The sequence below is a fragment of the Saccostrea echinata genome, unplaced genomic scaffold (assembly GCF_033153115.1).
Source record: "Saccostrea echinata isolate AGI-Se365-2 ecotype Australia unplaced genomic scaffold, CSIRO_AGI_Sech_v1 ptg000029l, whole genome shotgun sequence".
In the NCBI taxonomy this organism is placed as follows: domain Eukaryota; kingdom Metazoa; phylum Mollusca; class Bivalvia; order Ostreida; family Ostreidae; genus Saccostrea; species Saccostrea echinata.
The window spans coordinates 17,440,569-17,452,698 of record NW_026889778.1 but is presented as its reverse complement, the minus strand read 5'-3'; the positions used below and the strand labels follow the sequence as shown (position 1 = coordinate 17,452,698).

At 32.7% G+C, this 12,130-nt stretch overlaps 1 protein-coding gene and 1 long non-coding RNA gene across 3 annotated transcripts in view; both read left to right on the top strand.

Annotated features, from left to right (window-relative positions):
• The window catches only part of LOC133195039 (ficolin-1-A-like), a 186,743-nt gene that overhangs the window by 153,585 nt on the left and 21,028 nt on the right, over positions 1-12,130 (top strand). The gene's annotated exons all lie outside the window — the stretch shown is intronic.
• Positions 5,536-11,795, top strand: LOC133194570 (uncharacterized). Of its 2 annotated transcripts, none has more exons than XR_009722119.1 (3): positions 5,536-5,603; positions 10,655-10,740; positions 11,777-11,795. It is a non-coding gene; the product is annotated as an uncharacterized LOC133194570 (long non-coding RNA). The 2 variants fall into 2 exon arrangements; XR_009722120.1 differs by having other exon boundaries at positions 11,745-11,795.

Genomic DNA, 12,130 nt, shown 5'->3' with positions numbered 1-12,130 from the left:
TATATTCCTATGTAAAACTTTGACCCCCCATTTTGGCCCCAGCCTACCACGTGTCAAACTTTGATTCCCCACTGTGGCCCCACCAAACTCCTGGGCTTCATGATTTGAGCAAACTTGAATCTACGCTACCTGAAGATGCTTCCATATCAATAAGACTAATCAGGACCTTGCCGTTCTTAAGGAGAAGATTTCTAAGGGTTTTCCCTATATATTCCTATGTAAAGCTTTGAGACCCCATCGTGACCCCATCCTACCCCCAGGGGTCATGATTTAAACAACTTGAAAGTATACTACCTGAGGATTCTTCTATATCAATATGACTAAACATGTATATCAATATGACTAAACATGGCTTTGCTGTGCTTAAGAAGAGAATTTTTAAAGTTTTTTTCATATATATTCCTATTTAAAATTTTGACCCCCATTGTGACCCCACAATACCCCTGGAAGGTCATGATTTGAACAAACCTGAATGTATTCTACCTGAAATGCTTACATATCAATATGGCTAAACATGGTTTTTCTGCTCTTGAGAAAAATGTTAACGTTTTTCCCCTATATATTCCCATGTAAATCTATGATCCCCCATTGTGGCCCCACCCTAACCCCAGGGGTCATGGTTTGAACAAATCTGAATCTACACTACCTGATGATGCTCCCAAATCAATACGACTACACATGATATTGCTGTTATGGAGAAAAAGATTTTTTTAAAGTTTTTCTTATAAATTCCTATGCAAAACTTTGATCCCCCATTGTGGCCACATTTTACCCCAGGGTCCATGATTTGAACAAACTTGAATCTTAACTATATAAGAATGCTTCCATATCAGTATGAAATAACAATGTTTTTTGAGAAAAAGATTTTTCAAGATTTTTTCCTATATATTCCTATATAAAACTTTGATCCCCCATTGTTGCCCCACCTTACCCCCAGGGGTCATCATTTGAACTTTGAATTCACAACATGTAAAGAAGTTTTCCTATAAGTCTCAACGTTTTTAGCCCAGTGGTTCTTCATAAGAAGATTAAAAAAATTCACTATTTCTGAATTATCTCTTGAATGAGGGCGTGACCCTTCATTTAAACAAATTTGAATTTCCTTTACCGAAGGATACTTTGTGGCAAGTTTGGTTGAAATTGGCCCAGTGGCTCTGGAGAAAGAGTCGAAAATGTGAAAAAGTTTACAGGCGGACGGACAGACAAACAGACGGACAGACGGACTGCAGATAAAATGTGATCAGAAAAGCTAACTTGACCTTTCAGCTTAGGTAAGCTTAAAACTTTGGTTCATTATCAAAATTATTTTTTAGTTATATTGATTTGAAACTTTGTATAAAGACTGGTCTCAGTTTACGGTCTTGGGACTTGATCAGTTTTTAAAACGAAGCAATCTCCTGAAAATTAGTTGATGTTACAAGGATTTTAACATTTTTCATAAAAGACATCCTTTCACAAATTCTGCGGTCTTTATAATAACTCTGTTTGTAAATAAATAAATAGGATAGAGTCATATTTTAATAGTTTGACAAATTTCAAAGTATTTGTTAGGCCGTTGCTTTTGTAATTGCTTTGACTGTGGAGTACTCCGAATACCTTATTAATACATAGGGCTTAAGTTGGTATAACAATTATGACTCTGTATACCTGGTTGATACACAGGTACGGTCTTACGTTGGTATAACAGGACAACATGGGATGCTTACTCCTCTGAGGTACATGATCCCACCTCCTCCGCTGTTTACAAGGGTCCTTTATGCCCTGTTCTCGATCTGTTCTGATTACTGCATTTATGTAAATAATCATTGTTCTTTATCTTCAATAATGATAATCGACCATTTCTGAGGGATAGGTTAATCCGTAAAGTATATATATATATATATATATATATATATATATATATATATATATATATATATATATATATATATATATATATATATATATATATATATATATATATATATATATATATATATATATATATATATAATATTTTCAATAGAAGATATTGCGTTCAAACATACAAGACAAAATCCTCATGAGCCTCCCTATCTGACGTTGTTCTTAATTTAGAAAATAAATTTCCATAATTATTGTTATTTGCATTTGACATCATATCATATCTTGTATTTATTTGAAATAAAAAGCTTATTGTAGTCAGAGAAGTGTGTAATTTTTGAAATAAAATTTGAACTTTAAGATATTACAGAAATATCCAATCAAATGTATTTTCAGTATCAGTGACAATATGAATGATACGCTGACGATTCAGTCAATCCAGAGCCTTAACACTGCATGAAAAGTTGCGTTTAATATAATTTAATAAATTTGTTTACTTAATTAAATTTCTTGTTTTGAATTTAATTTATGTATAACGTTACATTATATATAAAATATATTGTAATATAATTTACTACATTTTTCAAATAAGTATGATCAGATTTAATGCAAAAAACATCGAGAATAATATAGTTTAATAGAAGATATTATACGCTTCGTTTAAGAAAATCGACATGTAAAAGTAAATCCGCTTATACTTTAAGTTTAAGTATGTTTTTGGTATTTTATATATGTGATAAATAATGTGTCAGTAATTTTTTTTATTTTTATACAGAATAAATATTGTTTACATATTTATTATTGCAAAAAGACAAAAACATTTACATTAAAGCATCCTACATATATCGCTTTTGTTTGGCTTTTTATTAACTCTGAAATAATTTAATATTGACAATGTATATTATTAGTACGGTAGTACTAGATCTAGATTTGTCGAAAAAAAATGTATTATGAAACTGGATCAAATTGTTCTGTTTACTTTGATGCTGTTTATTCTAAAACCTACTCGATCCCGTTTGGTAGCCAAAATTGTCCAGTTTCAAAGGATCATCTCTCTCTCTCTCTCTCTCTCTCTCTCTCTCTCTCTCTCTCTCTCTCAGCCTTTACTTAACGCATTGCATAAAATATTAATTCAATCAGATCTTTGAACGTACAAAAATTAATTTGAGAATGACGCAAGACTTACTACTTATTCAAGTATTCTGGCGATAGACCACTGTCATCAAAAATATTGGTAGAACATACTTTAAAAACAGGTGCCCCACCCTGAATTTTTAACAATTTTATTATGAACCAAATGAATAAAGATATTTGAATTTTTGATATAACGTTTGATTCAGGAGAATATCATGAGAGAGAGAGAGAGAGAGAGAGAGAGAGAGAGAGAGAGAGATTTAATTCGAAAGAGATTTTACTTTATACTGTGATCGCTGCTGTATTTGCAAATGTCGAATTTTGTAAAAATTGGACTGTGCTATACTCTTAATAATCATAGATTGTTATTTACTATTGTATTCATCTATAAACATGAATAAATGCTCATATATTTAAAATTCTTAAAGACGACTTAAATCTAATTTACTTAACATATCTAAATGTTAGGGAAAACCAGAAGTCTCTGATGAGACTGTAGCTCCACTGGTCTGTTTGTATAACAAAAGAAAAGTAGCACTTGGATTTGAAACATTGCAACATGCAACAATTAATAGAATTATGTATCTTAATGTAGTCTACTTTTGTGACAAGTTTTATTGAAATCAAATGAAAACTAGGAGTAGTAGCGTTTTGAAAGTATTTCACGGAAATTTCTATTTTTAGTACCGGTAACCATGACAACACCATTCACCCAAATAAAAAAAAAACAGAAATACATATTATGTATCGTAGTGTATTCTAACTGTGTGCCAAATTAGATTGAAATCAGACCAAAATTGTAGGAGGAATAACGTTTTAAAGGAATTTCACAGACATTTCTATTTTAAGTAACCATGGCAACACTGTTCATCGAATTCAAAAACCAATGCAATAAATTATGTATCTTAGTATAGTCTTCTTGTATGCCTAATTATATTAGAAGCAGACTAAAACTGTAGGAGGAGTAGTGTTTTAAAGGAATTTAACAGAAATTCCTATTTTTAGTAACCATGGCAACACCGTCCATTGAATTCAAAAACCGATGCAATAAATTATGTATCTTAGTGTAGTCTACTTGTGTGCCAAGTTATATTGAAATCGGACCAAAACTGTAGGAGGAGTAGCGTTTTAAAGGAATTTCACAGAAATTTCTATTTTTAGTAACCATGGCAACACCGTCCATCGAAATCAAAAACCGATGCACTAAATTATGTATCTTTGTGTAGTGTACTTGTGTGCCAAGTTATATTGAAATCGGACCAAAACTGTAGGAGGAGTAGCGTTTTAAAGGAATTTCACAGAAATTTCTATTTTTAGTAACCATGGCAACACCGTCCATCGAAATCAAAAACCGATGCACTAAATTATGTATCTAAGTGTATTCTACTTGTGTGCCAAGTTATATTGAAATCGGACCAAAACTGTAGGAGGAGTAGCGTTTTAAAGGAATTTCACAGAAATTTCTATTTTTAGTAACCATGGCAACACCGTCCATCGAAATCAAAAACCGATGCACTAAATTATGTATCTAAGTGTATTCTACTTGTGTGCCAAGTTTTATTGAAATCGGACCAAAACTGTAGGAGGAGTAGCGTTTTAAAAAATTTCACAGAAATTTCTATTTTTAGTAACCATGGCAACACCGTCCATCGAAATCAAAAACCGATGCACTAAATTATGTATCTTAGTGTAGTCTACTTGTGTGCCAAGTTATATTGAAATCGGACCAAAACTGTAGGAGGAGTAGCGTTTTAAAGGAATTTCACAGAAATTTCTATTTTTAGTAACCATGGCAACACCGTCCATCGAAATCAAAAACCGATGCACCAAATTATGTATCTTAGTGTAGTCTACTTGTGTGCCAAGTTATATTGAAATCGGACCAAAACTGTAGGAGGAGTAGCGTTTTAAAGAAATTTCACAGAAATTTCTATTTTTAGTAACCATGGCAACACCGTCCATCGAAATCAAAAACCGATGCACTTAATTATGTATCTTAGTGTAGTCTACTTGTGTGCCAAGTTATATTGAAATCGGACCAAAACTGTAGGAGGAGTAGTGTTTTGAAAAATTGTTTACAGACAGACGGACAGACAGACAGACAGACAGACAGACGGACGGACGACGGACACCTTACTATCGCATAAGCTCTTCTGGTCTCTGACCAGTAGAGCTAAAACTCATCAATATGTCATTTACACCTCAGGCTCAGTTTTTTTTTTTTATAATAGAGTTATCTGCCCTTCCAAAAAATTTAAATCAAAATCTTTTTTTTTTAATTTTCTTTCCTTTTAAAGTTTGAGAAATAATAATGAAAAAAATCAAATAGGCCTATCTAATATAAAATGATTTTTCCCTCTACGCGCACGCGATACATAATTATGAATTAGCCAATCAAAATCAGGCAGCAGCATCGCGAATATTCCGAGCCCGCCAAACAGCACCAAACATGTCGGACAGGCCAAGTATCGGAAATTAGTGAGGAGGATGGATCCTTATCATGCTTATGGAATAGTTCCGATTCACCAGAACCATCGGATTCATACATCGATGAAATTGTTGGGGAAAATGCAAGACATTTGAGAAAGGGAAGAAAAGGGCACCTCAACATGCTCAAGGTCAAGCAGGTAAACATACTGTTTAAGAAAAAAAGATGGCGAAAAAGTCATTATTTACATGTACATCAACACTAGCTGCAAAATCTAGCTCGCTGGTCTGAAACAATTGGGATGGACGACCAGTCTCCGGTCTGTCAATATATATTTTTTCGGAGAGCTACAGTTCTGCAGCGACATCAACACTAAAAAACGTGCAACATGACCATGATGACCTTCAATATCTATAGATGACTCGTATATATAATGAACGTCACACTATGTTATATCCAACGTAGCATATTGGGGCAATTTGAGACGAAAAATAAAATATTTTTAGCCGTATAACTATTCAATATGGTATGTCATAATAATCCTTTGGCTAAAACCTTCATAAAAATGACTGACATGTAAAAATGAGCATAATATGTCCGACGGTGAAACCGTTAGGGCGAGCGCAGTTCATTTTCTAAAACTCAACACATCTCAAATGTCGTTTTACATTCTGCTTATTACACTTTTATTGCACGTTTACTGAGTATCGTACATAATTTTTTTTAAACCGTTATTGACGTACATATTCTCTAATGTTCCAGACTCCCAATGCATCGAGATCGAAATTCCTAGCTTCTCGGATATTTCCGACAAAATTGGAAATCCCGAGTCAGTGAAGTGACAAAAATATGACATCACGTACAAAGTCGTGTTTACCAAGGACGCAAGCGATAGTTTTGTGGGTAATTACGGCACATGGAAATTGAATTAATTCGTTATTTATTAATTTTATCAAGTAAGTTGTTGTTATGCTTATGCCACCATGTTGCTATGCACCGCAGAGGATTATTGGGAGTATGGAATATTTTCACGTGGGACGATAAAAATTTCTTTGAACAATGTGCAGATTTCAACCCGAATTTCCTCCGTTCATGCACGTTGTCTATGGAGCTCGCTACGTGAGCGGCGCTTTGCGCCGCCTCGCTGCACTCGCTATTACACACATGTCGGAGGAATAGCGATGGATTAGTGCATAAACACTCACTGATAAAGGAAAAAGTATTCGCTGATTTCACATAAAATATGATAGATACAATAGATCAAGTGTAATTGCTATTTAATATTTTTTTATCGCATTCTTGAACTTGACTGTACTAATTTCTCGGCATTTGATTTTGTAGTTTTTCTGCATGTAGAAAATGACATTACAATCGCATTTGTTTACTAACAGCTCACAGTTTCCCGAAAGTGAAGGAGTAAGGGGGTTTTGCGATTATAGAGATACACAAATGTACTGTATTACTCAAATAGAATTAATGTGCAAAAGTTTTATTTCATTATTTCTATAGCTGAAATTAAAAGAATGCAAGAATTCATTACCAAACAAAACATTTTTTATAGGCCGAATAATTGTACCCCGGCTAGGTCCCTTCAGAATGAGAGGGCAGTATAATACCGTTTTTGTCTGTCTGTCTGTGCATGCATTTTTTTGTCCATAACGAATTTCCATCACAGTTCTCAGCAACTGCTAATTGCAGATGCTTGAAATTCTATTTCCTATATACAGCAAAACTCAAATTTAACAAACATAGATACAGATAGCGAACTTTTATTCATGTCCAGCAAAGTCCTTATATAAACCTATAGAAAATCGCTGTATGTAACGAACATGGCTATATATAACAAATTTATGGCTATAACGAAGTAATTTTAAGATATTTTAATGCATTTTTTTTTCATTTAAGTATAACAAATATTTTTCATTACAAATTTCATTAAATATACATAAGATTTTAAGATCATGGTGAGGAGTTCGATGAAGATGCAGATGACACTACATTAGCATTGTTAACTCAGAAATTTAATGGATCCTTTAATGATATTGTTCATGTTGACAATAAATTTGAGTTGTGGACACCCGAGTCATCAATAAATACTTCGTATGTTTGTGAGTCACCATGTATGTAAATCATATATATTTGCCACAATTAAAAAAATTGTTCTGGAAATAAAATCTTTATTTCATCGGTTCTATTTTTAATTTGTTACAGATGTATCCGATAGCATGGATATGATTATGCAGCTAAAGGATGAATATATATGGCAGGTTTCATTATTTTCTGACATTTCAAATGCATTGGTTAGATAATATTTAAGAGCCATTCTCTGTAATGACTTGAACTTTTATATAGGAGCTGTGGCACGCATAGTCTCAGAATTTCTCCAAACTCTCTATGATAAAAGTCTTTGATACCGTCAGGCAAAAATTGGTTGCTACGTGTCATGGTTACCATAGCAACATGTCCTAACGTTTGAAAAATGGCATTTTTCAACATGTTCAGAGTCCCCCAGTTAACGTTTGCAGCAAAGCAAACAAGTGACAATGACTGTTTCTGAAAGTTGAAGGCCTGATGTCTTAAATGCATGATAAACACGTTTGGTAAATCAACTATTACATACGTTACTATGGAAACAAAGTATTCAAAAGTAATAATTTTGTTCATTTAATTTTATAAAGTCATATACTTAAGAATAAAAACAATTATAGGTTGAAATGCAAGCAAATAATAGACAAGAGATCCTTGTAACATATACCAAGGACGAAATATGATATTTCTTATAGGTTGGCAACGGTTGCTATGGTTTATTTACCTCGAAAGGATTTTAAATTTACTCTCTTAGTGTTTTAATCTTATCCTATCTTTTTAAAAAGCATATTTCTATGTAACTGATGATCAATTTTTAAAGGCATTGGTGTGACCCTAATTTTCACATTTCAAAAAATTCAAACTCAATTCTTTAAATAGAGCGTTGCTATGGAAATTAGCCGAAAAAATATGCATACAAATCTGAAAAATATTCTGTTTCCTTGGATACGCACCCTTGCAAGTAGATTCCCAAAACTTTTATGATTGATATATATGAACAACTAACCTGACTTTGAATTTTGACTACCATCCAATCTCTAACTGGATGCAAAAAGCTGGCACATAAGGTTTAATATTGATATAAAATTAACAAAATTGAACATTTTCCCTTCTTGGAAACCATAGCAACAGTGATGTATTTTCCAACAAACTTTATCAATATATGATATTCAACTTTAGTTCTACCAGTTAAGTAGTATTCAAGGTGAGTTAAATAATATGTTTCTTGATTAAAAGGTAAGTAAATTCCTAAAGGAGCAAAAAATATCACTTTAAACGACTGATACATTGTTTCCATGGTTACAATGCAAAGTAACATTTAATCCCAATTTTTCTTATGTTGTCGGTGTTGCAAGGTTCCAAGGATGCATATGTGTTAGTCATGAATTTTATTGTTTTTCCTCAAGATAGTAGCATTAACCCAATCATAGCAACAGATTTTGCGTGGTTACGCTGTGTTACCATGACAACCATGAAAGTTATTTTTAGAATAATATTGCCAATACCTAATTACATAAGGTCAAATATTTTTTATTGTTTTTCTTAGGTTGTTGATTGAGTTTGATCATGTAACATCTATCATTGGTGAATATTGAGCGTTTTTCAGCATTTTTCAGCATCTAAAATGTATTCCAAATGTACCCATGGTAACCACTTACTAAGAGATAAATTCTAAATAGTTTCTTTATAGCATAAGTGGCAACAAGGTGTCATGTTTTTGAGAGAATGGTTTGTTTGTTTTTCTTAGTCTTTATTAAGGCGTACAGTGCAGGAAACTAATTTTGTTACAGCATCTATGCTGATTTGAATGCTTCCTTTGCTTGCTGATTTGAATGCTTCCTTTGCTTGCTGATTAAATGCTAGTAATCCTTATCCTGATGCTGTTTTATAATTAGGTCAATGCTACCGGAAGCACATCATGCTACCGGAAGTAGATAATGAATTTCAGCATTGCTGTTTAAAGCAATAAAAGTGCCTTTTACAATTATTTGATCATAATATCTCACTATGTATTAATAATGTGAATACTTTAACCAACATTCTTTCTTTCTTTTTTAATTTTTTACTGAATTAAAACTCATTGATTTTCTGATGCTAGTAGGATAATGCTGGTTTTATGTAGGTCAATGCTGGTTTTATCCTATGCTTGCTGATGCTGATCCTGGTAATGCTGTTTTTTAAATACTGATCCTGATGCTAGCTCGATCCTGATGCTACTAATGCTTATGCTGATGCTGGTTTATGTAACAAAATTAGTTCCCTGCACTGTAATAAAGATTCAAAGTAGCTGAAAATCTCAATTTTTTCAACTTTTCTGGCTGTTACCATGGCAACCAAGACACATAGCAACGAAATTTTATTTAATATATGTTCCTGGTGTCAAGTTGTAATAATGGGCAAAGTTTCATCAAAATCGGTGACCATGCGTGGCAAAGAAGTTTAAGTGGTTACAGAGAATCGCTATTAAATGTTCAAATCTAAATATTATACACTAAATTCTTTAATTGTGCATCTAAGGAAGTGAAAAGGTTGTATTGACAATTTTTGTAACTGAGGGTGATATCGATTATATAACATACAATAGTTTGAAGTACTGTCAGCTGACTGTTTTATAACAAATTCGGTAAAGGATTTCTTATGAATTCACTATATTAAACATATAATGAATTAAGATTATAGCGAAGATCTTTCTTTGGTCCCTTGAAATTTGCTATAAAGGAGTTTTGCAGAATTGCCGTAATTGCAGTATATGTATATATGTTATTCCCATATACAATGTAATAATGTATACTGTACCTGTACAAGTATCGTAACTAACTCTGGAATACATTACTGGGATTCATTTTTGTTTAAATGTTATGTCAACTTCTTGTCAAATGATCATGATGATATCACAGTTATTTTTAACTGACTTGTGTATTCACATGAAAAGGGGGGTTGGGGGGTTGGGGGGTTGGTTGGTTATATCACTATTGAGCATTCATGATTGGCTCACAGATTTCTTGTTTTGTTAAAGCTGCAATTATAATAAAGCAATATGTATTATGATAAAGCTAAATGATGTACTATCATTGTGTCTAGCTTCAAATGATTTCATTTAAAGGCATAATCAGGATGTTTTATTTGTAATTGATATGTTAATCTGTGAATGTATACTTTCAGACTGCTGCGCATGATGGATATCCCCATGACAATTCACAAAAGCTTGAATGGAAACTGAAATCTGATGGTGGAAACCAAACGTTGAAGTAAGAAAAATATTAATAACATGTACTTTTAAGCTCACAAGAGCTGAAAGCTTAAGCGAGTTTTCCTGATCATATTTTGTCGTCTTCCATCTGTCTTTCTATCTAACCACAAAAAAAAAAAAAAAAAAAAAAAACTAGTAACATTTTCAAGGGGAGATGATTTAAATTTAATGAAAATGTCTTTCTATCTAACCATAAAAAAACTAGTAACATTTTCAAGGGGAGATGATTCAAATGTAATGAAAATGTATTGGCAATTTAAAAGAAAATCTTGAACCATTTATCCAGAAAAATTGAAACTTATGTTGAAGCATCCTCAATTAAAGTAGCTTTTAGTTTGTTCAAATCATCGTACCTTATTGTTTTCCATGATATGTGATTAAATATCTGTACATGTGTGTCAGACATAGTTGAACAGGATATCAGATGACCAAACTCTACTTGGCACCTTAAATATTGTGTATTGATATGAATACATATCATATGAAAATTGTACTATGACATGCTGATCACCCGAAAGTAGGGTGGGGCTACACTAAATCATATATTCTTGTTCCTTGCAATTGTCAGATCTTAAAAACACTTGATACACCACACAACTTGTGTAGCATTTCAAGTGTTATATGACCCCATGAGGTGCTCCTGACCCCCCATCCCCCCACCTTTTTTTTGTTTTGGTCGAAGTTATGGCCATGGTTGCTCAGGTGAGTGATGTGGCCTTTGGATCCTTTGTTGGTTTGAAGTATTTATTAAATTTTTACTGAAAGACAAGAGAAAATAAACAATCTACCAACAATTAAGCTATGATAGAGATAGCTATCTAGTGGATAAGAAATGTTGATATAGAACATGCATATACCATTACTTAGTAATTTATTTTTGAATCACATTCAATTTCAAATGCTGGAATGATTATGTTAAAGGTAAAAGTATTAGTTTATGGATTATGTAGAATATTTTCTGTGGAATAAAATTTATAGTACTGTTCTTTAAATGGAATTCAGGTAATTTGATATGATGAGATCATGTGTTGCAGACCTTCATCAGATGGAAACAACGAATGACTGAACATATATGCCAGTACATCGTAGGCATCTATCTAGCTTGCTGAGCATTTGTCAGAGGTCAGTATAAAGCATATCTTTAATCTAGAATAAAAAATGTGAAGTTTATATAATAATATTTAAATGTATGTTAAACATACTTTATTATTATATAGTCTATTTAAAGTCCTTACATAATCTATACAAGCGTAAACAGTTCATAACACTACATAATCACCGGATTTGAGGCCTTATTTACCGGAGGGTTAGTGCGCATGCATTGTGACGTCACAATCAACACCTCAAACAACATTGTAAACAATGGTTGCAACGGCCGCAGCCAGCTG